Source organism: Panulirus ornatus, chromosome 30 (genome assembly GCF_036320965.1).
Source record: "Panulirus ornatus isolate Po-2019 chromosome 30, ASM3632096v1, whole genome shotgun sequence".
Lineage (NCBI taxonomy): Eukaryota > Metazoa > Arthropoda > Malacostraca > Decapoda > Palinuridae > Panulirus > Panulirus ornatus.
Window position 1 is genome coordinate 10019369 of NC_092253.1, and position 21169 is coordinate 10040537.

Sequence of the window (21169 nt, forward strand, 5' to 3'; positions counted from 1 at the left end):
ACCTGTGATACGGAAGGCCTCACACACAAGTGGATGACCATACTCAAATTTGTGGTGAGGATGACCTCATACACACCTCTGACCAATGACAACCTTGAACTTTTCACTCAGTTCATGATGACCAAAAACATAACATTCCTGGCCGATGAAATGGCTCCCCATATCCTTGGACATTTTTTTTTGGAAACTTCTGATGATGGTGAACACACAGAAGTTGACTTAGTGAGGATGTAGAAGGCATCCTTTATGTCATCAAGGCTGCTCTACAGGGAGGAATCACTGGACCCTATGCTTTGGTTCAGGTTTATATATTTCTACTGAATTTCAGTTAAATTTATTTCTTAGAGAGAGAGAGAGAGAGAGAGAGAGAGAGAGAGAGAGAGAGAGAGAGAGAGAGAGAGAGAGAGAGAGAGAGAATCTTCCTTGTACTTGACCTTAACACCTCATTCCACTTCACAGATGAAAAATGTTTCGAAGGAACAGGGACTGTCATTCCACTTGAGGCCCTTTCCATCCCTGTTCCATAATTCTAAGCAATGCTCCATCTCCCCATTCTCATACCTGCAAGAATAGATTGTGTTACAGTAAACTCATATGGATATATCCAGAAATTCCTTAAAAAACTTCATTAATGCATTAATGTTTCATTATATTAGCAGAAGTTGAGACATTTCATGCAGATTATTCAAAATTTCTGTGTATTTTCAACAAAGCAACAATAATTCATGTTTCAAAAGAAAATAAATATAGTTTCAGTTTGTGCTCAGTGATACAAATTTTCATATTTCAGCTGAGGAATAGAAAATAAACAATATTTCAATGCACATATGAAACATTCAGGTTTTAGTATACCTACAAAATACATAAAGTTCCAGTACATCTATAGAAAATATGGTCTCACTATATGTAAACCTGTATGAACCCATTAAGTTTCAGTACACCTAGAGGCATACACAGCTTCAGTACAACAGATCATACAGTTTCAGTACACCCATAGGTAAACACAAGGTTCAATACACCTATGCAAACGTGCAAAGTTTCAGTACACTTACAGGTACACACAGTTACATTACATCAATATAGCCACAGGCACACATAAAAGTTTCACTATAAACACAGAAACAAAATTTCAGTATGTAAACATGACCACAGAAACTTTCAATGAACTAAAGGGAACAAAAGTTTCAGTACACCTACAGAAACATAAGGAAGTGTTCATAACATTACAATCACACACAAGTGGTTTCCATTTAGTTCCATGAGTATGCGAAGATTTACAAATGACTACAGCCTTAACCTTACATACCTTTGCTAATGCAAAGAAACTAACAAACTAAATCCACTCAACACATGAAAGAACTGTATCAAGAAATGCATTATTCTTGCTGTTAGGTCAACAAAATATAAAAAAAAAAAAAAAACAAGGTTTAGCGTTGAGAAAGACAATGGTCTCGGATAAAAGGCCATAAAACGATCTTTACTGCTCCCTTCAGGGTGGTGTATTTTCAGGCTTTCCTTACTACCACAATGTAACTCTTTAGTCAGAAGCAATAATGCAGAGGGAGGATAATATTTTAATCAAGATTTTAAAGAATAAATGGAAATACAATATATTCGATTTGGTTATACTGAGTGTGTTTATACCCAGATGCTGATTATCATTTCCAATGTAATTCAATCAATCTATAACTCTGAAGCCCATTCCCTTCAGGAACTCCCATCATAAGAGTTTCCACTTATCCCTGACCATATATGTCTTCCTCAAATACACCATTTCATGTATTTTTTCACCATCTCTTCCCTTCCAGTACTCTTCCACTCTATTTCCCCATGTCAAAGGTGATCTTCCTCTCACAGCAACCTCTTTGATCGTACTGTCATACATCTTCCCTGTAAACTTCCCATCTTGCATTCTCACTACAAGCCCTAACCACCACAAAGTACTGTAATTCACCCACTCTGCCACTCCACATTTCATTCCCTTTGCATTCCTTGCCATACCAAATCTCTCATACATCCCCTCATTTCTTTCAATCCATCAAGTCGTCCCACATGCTCCTTTCAAATGGCTCAATTCCACAGCCTGGATTCTTGACCTCTGTGACTCATTCCATGTTCATGTTTCTTCAGAACTGGGAAGAAAATGCTGTCCCTTGATCCTTTCTTCACTTCCATACTCACAACTCTGCCTGTCATAATTTCATTAAGGAACCCAATGACTCTTCTACCCTGTACTGCTTTCACCCTTATCCCATATTCCATATCATGAAACTTACCTAAGATAGGTCCCAAATACTTATATTCTGTCACGTCTTCCAGTCTTTCTGAGACCTCCATGCCTATAACACAGCTTAGTATATTTTCTTCTCTCTCCCTTTAGGGCTTTGCAAAATCTCTACTTTCACTCTATTTTACTTTCACTCTATTTCCTTTCAAACACCATTACTTTATGTTTACTTGCAATTATCTTCAATCACATACACTTATACACCTCATAAAACACATAAAATGCTTTCTCCAGATCCACAAAAGCTGCATACAGCTTCTTACGTTTCACCTTTTGTATTACTCCCTTGCTCCTCATTTATTCTGCATTCAGTCACATTTTGCTTCCATGCTGAATTACATATCAGATGCATACACTCTATCACACTTTCTCCTCCATATTTCAGTATTTCCACATCTTGAGATAAAAAAAAGAAGTCTGCAAAGAGTAAAATCCACTCAGCATGGACATCCACAAGATAACTTCCATTCTCATTTACTCCAGGCACTCCCTATTTACTAACTATCTTGCCAATTTCATCACATCTAACCTTTGTATTCCTATCATCCACTCTGGGTGCCTTTCCTATCTTCAACCTCATTTTCATCCTTTAATACCTCCGTTCTTGCTGTAAGCCTCTGCATTTGTAGCCTTTTCCTTCCATGCACTATCCCCATACCAGTAGCAACTGCACCCTCACCTGCTACCACATTCATCAGTTCAATATCCTATTTCCATCTTCCTTACACTTCACTTTGGCAACTCCCTTACCTTACTTCTCACTTTTACATTTCCACTCTTTCCTTTTGCACCCCCTTTAGATGCAGTTTCTTATTTACTCTATACTTTCCCCTCAATTTTCTTCCAACACCATCATGAACTCTTTCTTTGCTTTCCTCTATCAGCTTCTTAACATTCTGCTTACACTTTTTATATTCTTCCCTCCTCCTTCGCTGAACTTCCACTGGTACATTCCTTTTGAGCAGTCTACCATACATCTTTTCCTTCTCATCCACAGCATTTCTAATCTCATCCATTTACCATGCATTTCCCCTTTTATTTTTAGATCTCACATCTTTGTATCCACTATCAATTCTACAACCTTTAACACTCTTTCTCAAAACATTTTAAACTCTTCATTCACACATGACTGGATCCCTTCATTTACTGCAATTTCATCTAAATTTGTTGTCACCTTTCTTTCATACTCCTCCCTGCATTCTTTATGATTCATATTCTTGCTTGCCAACACTTGTACGTCTCCCATTCTCTGTTGCCATACCTCCACCTCTCCTTGATCCTCAGCTCCATAAGAAATGCAAAATGGTCAGAATCTCCAAAAAATCCTCTCACAGCTCTAGCATTCAACACAACCCTTCTTAACCTTTCATCCACTACAACATAGTCACTCAAACCTTTTTGCTCTTCTCTTCCATCATTTCTCATCCATGTACATCTGTGGATCATCTTATGCTAAAAAAAGGTGTTTGCAAAGAGTAAAACCCTCTCAGCATAGACATCCACAAGATAACTTCCATTCTCATTTACTCCAGGCACTCCCCATTTACCAACTATCTTGCCAATTTCATCACATCTAAACTTTGAACTCCTGTCACCCATTACAAACACCTTTCTCTACTCTTAACTCATTTTTACAAATCATTTAAATTTCTCTAAAAATGCTTAATTTCATCCTTACCTCACAGTCTTCATATTCACAGGCATATATACCCAAGAATACATCACAATTCCAATCTTTCCTTTCACCGACATAATTCTTGTTCTCTGCCATCCATATTCTTTAACACCCTCCCATACTCTAGGAGATAGCAAATCCTTCTATCCATCTTTCCTGATAATTTTCATTCATTCTCATCCATACCACTCCTTCCATGCCCTCCTATAGCTTGCATTCATCATATCCATTGTCACTCCATACAACCTGCCCACGGATATGACTTTCCCCTATCCCCAGCAGATGAAAACTTCAACTTTTAAATTTCTCTGCAACTTCCCTCCTTTTACTCTCGCTAAACATCCCATTAACATTCAGAGCCATCACCCTCAATTGCTCATCCCTTTTACTCCCTGACATAACTGGTGGACTCCAATGCTGCTCCTTAGCTTTAATGCCCCATTCTTTATAGGCCAGTGGCAGAGGGGAACTCCATTGCAATGTTTCTCAAAGGCAGCAGGGCTCTCAGATTTGTCCACAAAAACAAAAAAACAAAACAAAACAAAAAAATCAGCACACCTTAAATGTTTCTGTTTTAAAAACTACTACCCTGATGGAATTGAGCAACATCTCCCCCTTTTGGGTTCATCCCTTATGATGTACTAATGAGGTGAGGTCACCAAGAGCAGGAGTGGTGAGGCTTGGATACTCTTGAAAGCTCGAGGATCCCCTCAAGGCATCAAACTAACTTTTCCCAATAGGTGATCTCTCTACAGCAGTAGCAGAATCTCCTAACCTCATAAGTTATGATACTCTTTTAGAGATGGTAAGGATTGTATCATTCATTAAAAGAACTGGTGAAACAAAGAGACTCTTTACTAACAGTGAGTTGGGGCTTTAGGAATTAGTATTTGGCAGTGTCTTTTCTAAAGAATGTCTCTCCTTCATGAGATCTCCACACAAGCAATATATTTCTCATTTCACATAACACTCCACAAGCACTTTAACACTCACTCTTCTAACTTTAACTTATAGCATGAATTCTCACCTTTCCACGTGATAAAATGGCTTTTCATACTTAGATACCAACATTCTAAACAGAATATGATCTTGGATAAGTACAGTGTATGGAAAAAAAAACTTGTTTGCTTCCCTATACATTTTCAAAGACAAAGTCACACTTACATGTTATCACTCAGTCAGCTCTCCTTTGGCCTTAATTACCACCTGTAGATGTCTGGGCATAAAATTGACAAGGTTCCTGAGGTATTCTAAGACCATGTTTTGGTTCCACAGGGTCTTGAATTCAGATTGAGGAAGACATGAGCTGTTGCAGGAGGTAGCCACCTGGTCGTGCATGCTGAGCACCCAGTGCACCTAGAAATCTCATGTGTATCCAAAATTTCTTGCTTCCAGGCGATAATTTAGACTTTCTCTTCCTTAGAAAGGTAAGAGCCAACCATTTTGAAAAACTGGTGGAGGAAATGCAACACTCAGAAGTGAAACTCTCAAAATGAAGTGGCAGCCTGGATAAGTTCCCTCATGATAGACTGAGATACACTGAGGCGGGTTGCTGGTGATCACATCGTGAGAAATCCTAGTCTCAGCAACCAGATGTATGACAATTTCATCCTGAGAGCAATGTATGTTTGTACACATAGTAAACCTTAGTGTGTATTACCTTTGAAAATATATGGAAGGAGGACAAGGCTTTTGGCGGACACTGTACATAATTCCTCACCCGAGTTACCTGATTTGAAACATACTTTCTAGGCAGGACTTACTGGAAGTTGTTGGGTTCGCCAGCATTCCAGTTGGTAAAAGTGATGGGATGACCGTTTGACATCCAGAAGAAACGGCCCTCTCTCCCTGATCAGTTCCAGATGTCCAGAAGTGTTCATGGCCTAAACCTGGAAGTGTGCCAGAAAATCAACCAAGGCTTTTGCCAAACTGTGACTCAGTTTAATTGGAGCCTTATCCTTTATTTTAAGTCATAAAATCTTTTTAGTGAATACAACAAATATCTATCTGATAGATAAAGAGGTAAAGATTTTGCTAATGCTGAAGTGACTTCCAGTAAAGTTACAGAAATTTAGACTGAAGTTAGCCAAAGTTTTTGTATAAGATGTGATTTTTTTTCATTTTCCTGAATATGACAAAAGTAAGCTATCTGATAAATTAGGGAGTGAAAATTTTGGGAATGTTTGATTAAACTGTACTAAGATTAAGGACATTTCTAGAGTACACAAGATGAAAGCTTGGAAGGTCCTACCCGTAGGCCATCTTGTTCTCCGTCTTCCTGTGACCTTACCAACATTTTGGATGTAATCTTCCAGTCTGGTGTTTTCTCTGAGAGTCTCTATGGAAGCCAGGTGCATGCCATGGAACCGGCAGTACTGCGACGCCTTGTACCAGTTAGCCTGGAACGCGTCAGTCCCTGCTGTTAGACGTTGGCGCGCCAGAGATTTAAAGGGAACCAGTAGGCAATAAGATGTCATCCTATTGGTTCATTGTGATTTGCCCATTTGGCCAGCTATTTTCCTATTGGTCATCATGAATTACAACCAGTTAGCTAATGAATATTCTGATAATAAATGATTTTCAATGAACCAATGGATAAAAGCTTATTTTGCCTGTCATACTCAAATTTGGAAAACAATGAAGATAGTGAGAAGGAAAATATGCAATACTGAGAGGAAAATCCCTGAAAGTTAAATAACTTAGTAATAAAGAATGGTTCAGGCAAATTCACATGCAGTTCAGAAAAAACTTTTTTGGATGCAGAGCTTCTGATTACTATTACTTTTTACAAGATTTTCAAGTCAAGGTGAGTCAACCATGTGAGTAATGAGTGCAGTAGCTTTGTGTTAGACAGAGGAGGAAACAAACATTCACTTCTGATGCTTAAGTTGACAAGATTATAGTAGATGGCAGAAATAGTGCAGGGAGTTATGTAAACAGTGCCTAATGACTTCTTGTAAGATCGCTGTCATTACAATAAAGAAGTGCAAAATCATGAAATATGATATTTTCAGGCTGAAGAAAAGAAAGGCCAATTTTCATTGGTAAATGAGGATGTACCTGAAGGCAACTATTACACACAGGATGAGCATGATGCTTAACCTCTTGAGCATGGTTGCACAATCCTAGGATATGGTGGCTTGGACTTTGATCTCAATCTTAATGACTGGGTCAAAGGCCAGCATCATACCCAAGGGTTATAATATCACACTAAAGGATTGTACAGCAATGTACAGTAATTCTTGCACTGGTAATATTCAACAATGCAGGAGAAGTGTTGGCATGTTGCCTGCATGAATACCGTTACACTTGTGCAAAGCAAGAGCAGTGTTTTGAAGCACTCCAACTGTGCCACTCAAAACAATACCCATTTGTAAGTCAGAGCTGAAAAGTGTAATTGTTTTCCTTCATCTTCAAAATCTCAAATTTATTTTTTTGGGGAAGAACCTCACTGAAGAAATTTTTTCACCTAAGGAACACAAATGAGATTTTATCCATGAAAAGGCATCTTCGAAAACTTCTCTGGAGATATAAGGTGGAGTCAGAAGTATCATCAGACCTACTCCTTCATTCCAGCTGCTGGGGAAAAGGAGTATTGCAATGCAAGGATACTGCAGCATGTTTCCTCCTTAGCCATAAAACAGGTTTCGTACACCATATAGATATACAAGATTCCGTTCTACATTTTGGGAAGAAAGGCATTAGAGATTTGGCTAGTTATACAGATGTAATTGTAAATCTGGCTGAACACATATATTAAGTATATCTTTTTGTTTTCACTGCTTCTAGCAACTTACCTCCCACACCATATACTCTTAAATCCTTCCACAAAGCATCTCTATCAACCTTATCATATGCCTTCTCCAGATCCATTAATGCTACATACAAAGCCATCTGTTTTTCTAAGTATTTCTCACATATATTCTTCAAAGCAAACACCTGATCCACACATCCTCTACCATTTCTGAAACCACACTGCTCTTCCCCAATCTGATGCTCAGTACATTCCTTTATCCTCTCAATCAATACCCTCCCATATAAATTCCTAGGAATACTCAACAAACTTATGCCTCTGTAATTTGAACACTCATCTTTATCCCCTTTGCCTTTGTACAATGTCACTATGCATGCAAAACATCAATCCTCAGGCACTTCACCATGATCCATACATACAATGAATATCCCTACCAACCAATCAACAACACAGTCACCCCTTTTTGATAAATTCCACTGCAATACCATACAAACCCGCCACCTTGCTGGCTTTCATCTTCCGCAAAGCTTTCACCACCTCTTCTCTCTTTACCAAACTATTCTCCATGAACCTTCTCACTTTGCACACCACCCTGACCCTGCCACTCTATCATCAAACACATTCAATAAACCTTAAAAATACTCACTCCATCCTCTCACTTCATCACTACTTGTTATTATCTCCCCATTTGCCCCCTTCACTGATGTTCCCATTTGTTCTCTTGTCTTCACATTTTATTTACCTCCTTCCAAAGCATCTTTTATTCTCCCTAAAATATAATGATACTCTCACCCTAACACTCATTTGCCCTCTTTTTCACCTCTTGCACCTTTCTCTTGACCTCATGCTGCCTTCTTTTATACATCTCCGTCATTTGCACTTCTTCCCTGCAAGAATCATCCAAACACCTCTCTCTTCACTTTCACTAACAATATTACTTCTTCATCCCACCACTCACTACCCCTTTCTAATCTGCCCATCTCCCACCTTCCTCATGCCACATATATCTTTTGCGCAAGCCATCACTGCTTCCCTAAATATATCCCATTCCTCCCTCACTCTCCATACGTCATTTACTCTCACCTTTTGCTATTCTGCATCCAATCTCTCCGGGTACTTCTTCAAATAAGTCTCCTTTCCAAGTTCACTTACTCTCACCACTCTCTTCTCCCCAACATCCTCTCTTCTTTTCTGAAAACCTCTATAAATCTTCCCCTTCGCCTCCATAAGATAGTGATCAGACATCCCTCTAGCTGCCCCTCTCAGCACATTAACATCCAAAAGTCTCTCTTTCACAAGCATATCAATTAACACGTAATCCAATAATGCCCTCTAGCCATCTCTCCTACTCACATATGTATACTTATGTATATCTCTCTTTTTAAACCAGGTGTTCCCAATCACCAGTCCTTTTTCAGCACACAAATCCACAAGCTCTTCACCATTTCCATTTGCAACACTGAACACCCCATGTTCGCCAATCATACCCTCAACTGCCACACTACTCACCTTTCCATTCAAATCTCCAATCACTATATATATTTATTCATTTACTATACTTTGTTGCTGTCTCCCGCGTTAGTGAGGCAGCACAAGGTATACATAAACGCCTACAGACTGTACACCTATGCATACCTATACATCTCAACATATACATACATATACATACACACACATATACATACATACACATGTACATACTCATACATGCTGCCTTCATCCATTCCCGCTGCCACCCAGCCACACATGAAATGGCATCCCCCTCCCCCCTGTGCATGCGAGGTAGCGCTAGGAAAAGACAACAAAGGCCACATTCATTCACACTCAGTCTCTAGCTGTCATGTGTAACGTGCCGAAATCACAGCTCCCTTTCCACATCCAGGCCCCACAAAACTTCCCTCGGCTTACCCAAGATGCTTCATATGCCTGGTTCAATCCATTGACAGCACGTCAACCCCAGTATACACATCGTTCATATTCACTCTATTCCTTGCACGCCTTTCACCCTCCTGTATCATCAGGCCCCAATCACTCAAATCTTTTTCACTCCATCCTTCCACCTCCAATTTGGTCTCCCACTTCTCCTCATTCCCTCCACCTCTGACACATATATCCTCTTTGTCAATCTTTCTTCACTAATTCTCTCCATGGGACCAAACCATTTCAATGCATCCTCTTCTGCTCTCTCAACCACACTCTTTTTATTACCACACATCTCTCTTACCCTTTCATTACTTACTCGATCAAACAAACTTACACCACATATTGTCCTCACACATCTCATTTCCAACACATCCACCCTCGTCTGCACAACCCTATCTATAGCCCATGCCTCACAACCATATAACATTGTTGGAACCACTATTCCTTCAAACATATCCATTTTTGCTCTCCAAGATAACGTTCTTACCTTTCACACATTCTTCAAAGCTCCCAGAACTGTTTACCCCCTCCCCCACCCTGTGACTAACTTCCGGTTCCATGGTTCCACCTGCTGCTAAATCCACTCCCAGATATCTGAAACACTTCACTTCCTCCATTTTTTTCTCCATTCAAACTTACCTCCCAAATGACTTGTCCCTCAACCCTACTGTACCTAAAAACCTTGCTCTTATTCACATTTACTCTCAGCTTTCTTCTTTCATACACTTTACCACACTCAGTCACCAGCTTCTGCAGTTTCTCACCTGAATCAGCCAACAGTGCTGTATCATCAGCGAACAACAACTGACTCACTTCCCAAGCCCTCTCATCCACAACAGACTGCATACTTGCCCTTCTCTCCAAAACTCTTGCATTCACCTCCCTAACAACCGCATCCATAAACAAATTAAACAACTCTGTTGCTGTCCCCTGCGTTTGCGAGGTAGCGCAAGGAAACAGAAAAAAGAATGGCCCAAACCACCCATATACACATGTATATACATACGTGCCCACACACGCACATATACATACCTATACATTTCAATGTATACATACATATACATACATAGACATATACATATATATATACATGTACATATTCATACTTGCTGCCTTCATCCATTCCCGTCGTCACCCTACCACACATGAAATGGCACCCCACCCTCTCCCCGCGTGCGTGCGAGGTAGCGCTAGCAAAAGACAAGAAAGGCCACATTCGTTCACACTCACTCTATACCTGTCATGTGTAATGCACCGAAACCACAGCTCCCTTTCCACATCCAGGCCTCACAAAACATTCTATGGTTTACCCCCAGACGCTTCACATGCCATGGTTCAATCCATTGACAGCATGTCGACTGCAGTATACCACACTGTTCCAATTCACTCTGTTCCTTGCACGCCTTTCACCCTCCTCTATGTTCAGGCCCCGATTGCTCAAAACCTTTTTCACTCCATTCTTCCACCCCCGATTTGGTCTTCCACTTGTCCTAGTTCCCTCCACCTCTGACACATATATTTTCTTTGTCAATATTTCCTTCGTCATTCTCTCTGTGTGACCGAATAATTTCAATACACCCTCTTCTGCTCTCTCAACCACACTCTTTTTATCATCACACATCTCTCTTACCCTTTCATTACTTATTCAATCAAACCACCTCACACCACATATTGTCCTCATTTCCAACACATCCACCCTCCTCCACACAACCCTATCTGTAGCCCATACCTCGCAACCATATAACATTGTTGGAACCACTATTCCTTCAAACATACCCACTTTTGCTCTCCGAGATAGCATTCTCGCCTTCCAAACATTCTTCAATGCGCCCAGAACCTTCGGCCCCTCCCCCACCCTGTGACTCACTTCCGCTTCCATGGTTCCATTTGCTGCTAAATCCACTCCCAGATATCTAAAACACTTCACTTCCTCCATTTTTTTCTCCATGCAAACTTACCTCCCAATTGACTTGTCCCTCAACCCTCCTGTATCTAATAACCTTGCTCTTATTCACATTTACTCTCAGCTTTCTTCTTTCACACACTTTACCACACTCAGTCACCAGCTTCTGCAGTTTCTCACCCGAATCAGCCACCAGCGCTGTATCATCAGCGAACAACAACTGACACTTCCCAAGCTCTCTCATCCACAACAGTCTGCATACTTGCCCCTCTTTCCAAAACTCTTTCATTCACCTCACTAACAACCCCATCCATAAACAAATTAAATAACCATGGAGACATCACGCATCCCTGCCGCAAACCAACATTCACTGAGATCCAACCACTTTCCTCTCTTCTTACACGTACACATGCCTTACATCCTCGATAAAAGCTTTTCACTCCTTCTAACAACTTGCCTCCCACACAATACATTCTTAATACCTTCCACAGAGCATCTCTATCAATTCTATCATATGCCTTTTCCAGATTCATAAAAGCTATGTACAAATCCATTTGCTTTTCTATGTATTTCTCACATACATTTTTCAAAGCAAACACCTGATCCACACATCCTCTACCACTTCTGAAACCCCACTGCTCTTCCCCAATCTGATGCTCTGTACATGCCTTCACCCTCTCAATCAATACCCTCCCATATAATTTCCCAGGAATACTCAATAAACTTATACCTCTGTAATTTGAGCATTCGCTTTTATCCCCTTTGCCTTTGTACAATGGCACTATGCAAGCATCCCACTAATCCTCAGGCACCTCACCATGAGTCATACATACAATGAATAATCTTACCAACCAGTCAATAATACAGTCACCCCATTTTTTAATAAATTCCACTGCAATACCATCCAAACCCGCTGCCTTGCCGGCTTTCATCTTCCGTAAAGCTTTCACTACCTCTTCTCTGTTTACCAAATCATTCTCCCTAACCCTCTCACTCTGCACACCACCTCGACCAAAACACCCTATATCTGCCACTCTATCATCAAACACATTCAACAAACCTTCAAAATACTCACTCCATCTCTTTCTAACTGCATCACTACTTGTTATCACCTCCCCATTTGCCCCCTTCACTGATGTTCCCATTTGTTCCCTTGTCTTGCGCACTTTATTTACCTCCTTCCAAAACATCTTTTTATTCTCCCTAAAATTTAATGATACTCTCTCACCCCAACTCTCATTTGCCCTCTTTTTCACCTGTTGTACCTTTCTCTTGACCTCCTGTCTCTTTCTTTTATACATCTCCCACTCATTTGCATTATTTCCCTGCAAAAATCGTCCAAATGCCTCTCTCTTCTCTTTCACTAATAATCTTACTTCTTCATCCAACTGCTCACTACCCTTTCTAATCTGCCCACCTCCCACACTTCTCATGCCACAAGCATCTTTTGCACAAGCCATCACTGCTTCCCTAAATACATCACATTCCTCCCCACTCCCCTTATGTCCTTTGTTCTCACCTTTTTTCATTCTGTACTCAGTCTCTCCTGGTACTTCCTCACACAAGTCTCCTTCCCAAGCTCACTTACTCTCACCACTGTCTTCATCCCAACATTCTCTCTTCTTTTCTGAAAACCTCTACAAATCTTCACTTTTGCCTCCACAAGATAATGATCAGACATCCCTCCAGTTGCACCTCTCAGCACATTAACATCCAAAAGTCTCTCTTTCGCACACCTATCAATTAACACATAATCCAATAACACTCTTTGGCCATCTCTCCTACTTAAATACATATACTTATGTATATCTCTCTTTTTAAACTAGGTATTCCCAATCACCAGTCCTTTTTCAGCATATAAATCTACAAGCTCTTCACCATTTCCATTTACAACACTGAACACCCCATGTACACCAATTATTCCCTCAACTTCCACATTACTCACCTTTGCATTCAAATCACCCATCACTATAACCCGGTCTCGTGCATCAAAACTACTAACAGCTCTTCACCATTTCCATTTACAACACTGAACACCCCATGTACACCAATTATTCCCTCAACTTCCACTTTACTCACCTTTGCATTCAAATCACCCACCACTATAACCCTGGTCTCGTGCATCAAAACTACTAACACACTCACTCAGCTGCTCCCAAAACACTTGCCTCTCATGATCTTTCTTCTCATGCTCAGGTGCATATGCACCAATAATCATCCATTTCTCTCCATCCACTTTCAGTTTTACCCATATCAATCTAGAGTTTACTTTCTTACACTCTATCACATACTCCCATCACTCCTGTTTCAGGAGTAGTGCTACTCCTTCCCTTGCTCTCGTCCTCCCAATAACCCCTGACTTTACTCCCAAGACATTCCCAAACCACTCTTCCCCTTTACCCTTGAGCTTCGTTTCACTCAGAGCCAAAACATCCATGATCAACTTAATTCCTTTCTTACCACAGGGAAATGAAACACTGTGGAAGGAAAGGAATATATACATATATATTCCATACATACGCCATTTCCCGCATTAGCGAGGTAGCATCAAGAACAGATGACTGAACCTTAAGAGGAATAATCCTCACTTGACCCCCTTCTCTGTCCTCCTTTTGGAAAAGTAAAATCAGGAAGGGTATATATATATATATATACATATACATATATATATATATATATATATATATATATATATATATATATATGTGTGTGTGTGTGTGTGTGTGTGTGGTAAGAGGAATAGAAAAAAAAATACAGTCCACTAAGAGTGTGAAACAAATAAGATAAAGACTTTATATAAAGGCAGTGTTTCAGTTCAGTGTTCGGTTAGGAAGAAACTACTCAGACATCATCAAGCCTCAGCTCAGAGTTGAGGATGTCAGTGAACTAACATCATGCTTAAGCAAAGATGCATGCACAGGCGAAGATCATATCCTCAGATGCTGCGGGTATGGCAGTTGGCAAAATCTCACTGGACGCCTTCTTTAAAGTGTATTCTTTGACTGTAGTGATATCTTCAACCTCTGAGATTGAGTTGCAGTTGCCATGGCGCATGTCTCTCATCCCGAAGACTAAGTTGCATTATTCTAAACCAAAGTAATACATGATGCTTTTAGGGAGAGATGTACATCCAAGACCCCATCACCTGGAAGCTCAGACCATCATTAAACCTAAGGTCTACCACCTGAAGAGGGACAACTTGGAGACCACCACCAATGCCATCATCGCTGAAGACTTTCTGAAAACCATTGAGTAGGACCACGGAGTAGGTATAGTGTTGACTGGTGGTGTAAGTCCTACAAAAAGAGGGGGTTTGTGATGTAGGTGAGTCTGACCTGCATCCTGGATGTGTTGCTCCAAGAATCTGTTCTGTCTCTCTGTCTCGACCCCTGCGAGCAGCATCCCATGGAAACGACAGTACTGGGCCGCCTTGTACCAGTTGGCCTGGAACAACCCGAGTTCGTCAGCCCAGCGCCCAGGGAGTTAGTAGGGAGAGCAGGAGGTAGTGAAAGGATAGTGGTTGGTTTTGAGAGATTAGAGGGAGGTTTTGAGAGGCTGGAGGTTCTTGAGAGGCTGGAATGATGTTTTGAGATGTTGGAGGGAGGTTTTGAGAGGCTGGAAGGAGGTTCTGAGAAGTTGGAGGGAGGTTCTGATAGGTTGATGTGAGGCCTCGAGAGGTTGGAGGGAAATTTTGAGAAGTTGGAGGGAGGTTCTGAGAGGCTGGAATGATGTTTTGAGATGTTGGAGGATGGTTCTGAGAGGTTGGAGGGAGGTTTTGAGAAGTTTGAGGGAGGTTCTGAGAGGTTGAAGGGAGGCCTCAAGAGGCTGGAGGGAGATCTTGAGATGTTGAAGGGAGATTCTGAGATGTCAGAGGGAGGTTCTGAGAGATTGGAGGGAAGTTTTACTAGTTCAGAGATTTTGAGAGACTGAAGGGAAGTTTTAAAAGAATGGAGAGGCTCTGGTAAGGTCTAGAGAGAGAGAGAGAGAGAGAGAGAGAGAGAGAGAGAGAGAGAGAGAGAGAGAGAGAGAGAGAGAGGTAGTGGAAAAGATAATGGAATGTTATAATCAGGACTGGTAACAGGATGCATTTTTGGAAGGGGCAGTCAGTGTGTGTTCCACATCATGGCTTGGGGACATGGGTGCAGCAATACCTGTGGCTTGGCAGTTGGAGAAAACTGAAGCATGTTAAATACTCATTGAAAAGCAATGCCAGTTTTGAAGGGAGTTTTTTGGAATTCCTTCGATGGATGGATAATTTTCAGCCAAACTTTTGAAAAATAATTATTCTAATACACTAATTTTGGATAACTGTAAGATAGCTTATTTGGGGAGAAATTTAGTGACATAACTCTATAATTCTCTGAAGATAAAAAATACTGGTATTTAGATAATGTGACACCTTTGGCAAATTAAATGTTTTACCTAGAGCAAGAATGGAGGTTTCTTGAGCAATCTGTGTGGTAAAATGGGAATTCCAAATGCAAAGGATGAAATACTCTGATGTAAACCTTTGATGATGTGTTCGTTTGTCTTAAAGAAGAGAATGTATTGATATGTTTTGAACAACTAGGTAGTTTAAGGATAAAATGTACACATAGGATTCCTTGGAAAGACATTGCGACAACAAAATCAACAAAAATAGATTCCAGTTCAAATGCAAGGATCTGCAGCTCAAACTTTTTAGAATCCAGGAAAGAGTTTCTGGAGCACCATGAGGTTTGGCATTGCACCTTGTCTTGTTTTGTTGCTGAATGGTGCAAGACACTGAACTTTCCTAGCTCATACGTCCTGCCGTAGCATTCCTTAATCAGACTTCTGTAGAATAAGAGGTACTGTAGCAACGATATCAGCTGGATGTTGAAAACATTTAAGGTACATCAATATGTACATAATTCAGCAGTTTTCTCTGTGCTCAGTAAAAAATATTACTACTACTTTTTAAGTTCTTGTCATGATCATAGTTGCCTTCTCTGAGTAGTATAGATGCACTCATGTTGATAATGTCTAATCTCATTCAGAAGCTTTCCAACACACATCTTGAACCATAATGCCAATGACAATTCAAGAGGAAATGTTCTGCTGTTTCTGGTACTACAATGAATGCAGTTTGAGTTATCTGACAGATCTATTCGGTACATGTGTACTCTAATTTTACTAAGGCAAAGTCTTAATCTTGCCATAATAATTTCCAGTTCTCTATTTGTGACTTCCAGCCATGGCCAAAAGTGCCATTCAAATTTATCATTCCCAAGAAATGTGTGCTAACTATATGCCATTATTCATTAAGACAGATTTTAAGATATTTTTTTCAAAATGGCAGCGCAATCAGTAAGGGTTGGTTTTATAACAGGAATTTCTGGTAATCTTGAAGATTCTTTTCCAGCTGTATCTACTCTCTAATTTCCTAAGACGTCACAGTGGTGGGGTCCATTGGATCTATCGATCTATCTACTTCTATTTATATTCACTGGAAGGTAGTATTACCTTATTTACCCATAAACAGCTACATACTAATACTAAACATTTGGGTTTCAGAGCAGCAAAAGATTCTAATTCACACATCAAAATATCAATTCTTTTTTTGAAATGCTTGATGCTCCTTCTATTCCTTTCAAAATTATGAATAATTCAGTTCTTAATACAAAGTACATTCCATTAAGTTTCCAACTCATCTGTACAGCAACTGTTGGAGTGTAAAAAACTGACCAACTTATGAAACCCTATTTACTTCTGTTTATGATACATACGTATATTTTTCTAAGAATTTAGGATATTTTAGTTTGAGACTTATATCAAAAATGGCTTTTAATATGTTTTGTATTCTATTTTTGGATCTGATAATAAGGTAGACATATAATAGTGACAAAACTGTCAAAAGGGGCACTGGTGATAGGAAGACAGAGCTTACATTAGATATTACCAGAGGATTTTAGTCCTTCTGCTCTCAGTATGGATTGTTTTTGTTAGACGAGGGATTCCAATTTTGGATGAATTCTATCTCCATCATGCAAGACTTACTTTCTTATTGGGTTATTCTTCCATGACAAAGTGAGATTTACTGCAAAGCTTTTGCATATTTTTTTAGATTCTTTTTAATAAACCATATCTAAATTTCACATCTTTTTGTTACTATGGGTTTTAAGAGTTCCAGTTGCAATCGTCAAAGCTGCACTTTGTATATTCTCAATTTTAGCTACATGTTTTGTAACCATACCCATAGCGACAGACCCATAATCTGCTTTACTTCTAGTAAAAGTAATATAGATAATTCTTAAAATTTTCCTATCCTATCTTGGTATTAACAACAATCTTTGTGGTTGAATTCTGGATATGTGGTGCTTCAGGGTTTGACTCAATCTTATTTTGTTTCTTATCTCTTCATGCCTTGAGTTTGAGTGTTAAATAATTTTTTCACTCATCGTTAATATCTTTCATCTTCTATTTTTCATGCATCAATTTAATTATATCAAGGGAAAATGTTGCAAATGCCTCAGATGTTAATACTTTAGTAGTTGCTTTGAATTTTTCTTTGCTGATCAAATGGAGTGACCACAGCTAACTGAGTCTCCGCATTAACTTTAATGGGCCTAACATACGCAGCAGCATGAACAATGGGCCGGAGTTAACTCTAACAGGTCTAGTCCCAATTAGCTTTTGCATCATTTCCTACATTTCCTGGGTTTGCAGTCTTGAGAGTCTCATGAGGGGTAGGTTGCTGTATTCATGTTACGTAATTTGCATCTGGTTTACTTTCACACTTAACGAGATTAGCTGCCTCAGCATAGAAGGATTTTCTTGTTTCTGAATATACCATCAACTTTTTTTACATTATAAAATTGGGACAAGATAACATTGGCGAGTCCCAGAACAGTTTGCACAATTGGCTGTTACTCCCTTTCCATACTATTTCATATTAAGATTCCCAGAGCATATTACACATTCTTTACATTTGAGTCGCAGTTTGCACAAGAGGACACATTTTTGACGTAGGGATCGAATGGCTTACGGTGATGAAATCAAATTCATGGCATTTACAATAAATGACAATTTCATCTGGAAGGGACTGAAAAGTACATAAGATATCAACTCTAATATTAATTGTTGGCATTTTGCTTCCTTTTACAAATTCAAGAACAACTGCCAAACACCATTCTTGTTAATGTCAGACATCCAAACTACTGCCAGACATCATCCTAGTTAATGTCCTAACTACTGCCAACACCATCCTAGTTAATGTCCTAACTACTGCCAAACACCATTCTTGTTAATGTCAGACATCCTAACTACTGCCAGACATCAGCCTAGTTAATGTCAACATCCTAACTACTGCCAAACACCATTCTTGTTAATGTCAGACATCCGAACTACTGCCAGACATCAGCCTAGTTAATGTCAACATCCTAACTACTGCCAGACATCAGCCTAGTTAATGTCAACATCCTAACTACAGCCAGACACCATCCTAGTTAATGTCCTAACTACTGCCAACACCATCCTAGTTAATGTCCTAACTACTGCCAAACACCATTCTTGTTAATGTCAGACATCTTAACTACTGCCAGACATCATCCTAGTTAATGTCTGTCAGACATCCTAACTACTGGCCAGACACCATCCTAGTTAATGTCCTAACTACTGCCAGACATCATCCTAGTTAATGTCCTAACTACTGCCAGACACCATCCTAGTTAACGTCAGACATCCTAACTTACTGCCAGACATCATCCTTGTTAATGTCAGACATCCTAACTACTGCCAGACATCATCCAAGTTAATGTCAGACATCTTAACTACTGCCAGACACCACCCTAGTTAATGTCAGACATCCGAACTACTGCCAGACACCATCCTAGTTAATGTCCTAACTACTGCCAGACATCACCTAGTTAATGTCAGACATCCTAACTACTGCCAGACATCACCTAGTTAATGTCAGACATCCAAACTACTGCCAGACATCATCCTAGTTAATGTCCTAACTACTGCCAGACATCATCCTAGTTAATGTCAACATCCTAACTACTGCCAGACATCATCCTAGTTAATGTCCTAACTACTGCCAGACATCATCCTAGTTAATGTCAACATCCTAACTACAGCCAGACATCATCCTAGTTAATGTCAACATCCTAACTACTGCAGACATCATCCTAGTTAATGTCAACATCCTAACTACAGCCAGACATCATCCTAGTTAATGGTCAGACATCCTAACTTACTGCCAGACATCATCCAAGTTAATGTCAGACATCTTAACTACTGCCAGACATCATCCTAGTTAATGTCAGGACATCCTAACTACTGCCAGACATCAGCCTAGTTAATGTCAACATCCTAACTACTGCCAGACATCATCCAAGTTAATGTCAGACATCTTAACTACTGCCAGACATCAGCCTAGTTAATGTCAGACATCCGAACTACTGCCAGACACCATCCTAGTTAATGTCCTAACTACTGCCAGACATCATCCAAGTTAATGTCAGACATCTTAACTACTGCCAGACACCATCCTAGTTAATGTCCTAACTACTGCCAGAAATCAGACTAGTTAATGTCAGACATCCTACTACTGCCAGACATCATCCTAGTTAATGTCCTAACTACTGCCAGACATCATCCAAGTTAATGTCAGACATCCTAACTACTGCCAGACATCATCCAAGTTAATGTCAGACATCCTACTACTGCCAGACATCACCTAGTTAATGTCAGACATCCGAACTACTGCCAGACACCAGCCTAGTTAATGTCAACATCCTAACTACTGCAGACATCATCCTAGTTAATGTCAGACATCTTAACTACTGCCAGACATCACCTAGTTAATGTCAGACATCCTACTACTGCCAGACATCATCCAAGTTAATGTCAGACATCCGAACTACTGCCAGACATCATCCTAGTTAATGTCAGAATCCTAACTACTGCCAGACATCATCCTAGTTAATGTCAACATCCTAACTACAGCCAGACATCATCCTAGTTAATGTCAGAATCCTAACTACTGCCAGACATCATCCTAGTTAATGTCAGGACATCCTAACTACTGCCAGACATCATCCTAGTTAATGTCCTAACTACTGCCAGACATCATCCTAGTTAATGTCAGAATCCTAACTACTGCCAGACACCATCCTAGTTAATGTCAGACATCCTACTACTGCCACATAACCTAACTGATCCCCCAACATCTCAACTACTGCTAGTCGATCTTGCCTGCAACATTCTCGGCGATCGAGTGCAAAAATTTCTGGGTCAAAGAGACGAATCTTGGTAGCATACACTTCAAGCCTAAGAAAGCACCACGGGAAAATATATGGCATCTCTTGGTACAATTTTTGTCTTTGAACAGAGACATCTATTGGTGGTAATACAAGCTAGACTCCACACTGTGTTGCCAGCTACACGAAATGTGTGATATGAATGAATTTTGCTTATATATATATATATAATATATATATATATAATATATATATATATATGTCCCTTGGGATAGGGGAGAAAGAATACTTTCCACGTATTCCCTGCGTGTCGTAAAAGGCGACTAAAAGGGGAGGGAGCGGGGGCTGGAAATCCTCCCCTCCAGTTTTTTTACTTTTCCAAAAGAAAGAACAGAGAAGGGGG

The 21169-nt window shown here is 39.9% G+C and overlaps 1 pseudogene; it reads right to left on the minus strand.

The window, feature by feature from the left end:
• Positions 1-333: 333 nt before the first annotated feature.
• The window catches only part of LOC139758411 (uncharacterized), a 141280-nt pseudogene continuing 120444 nt past the window's right edge, over positions 334-21169 (minus strand).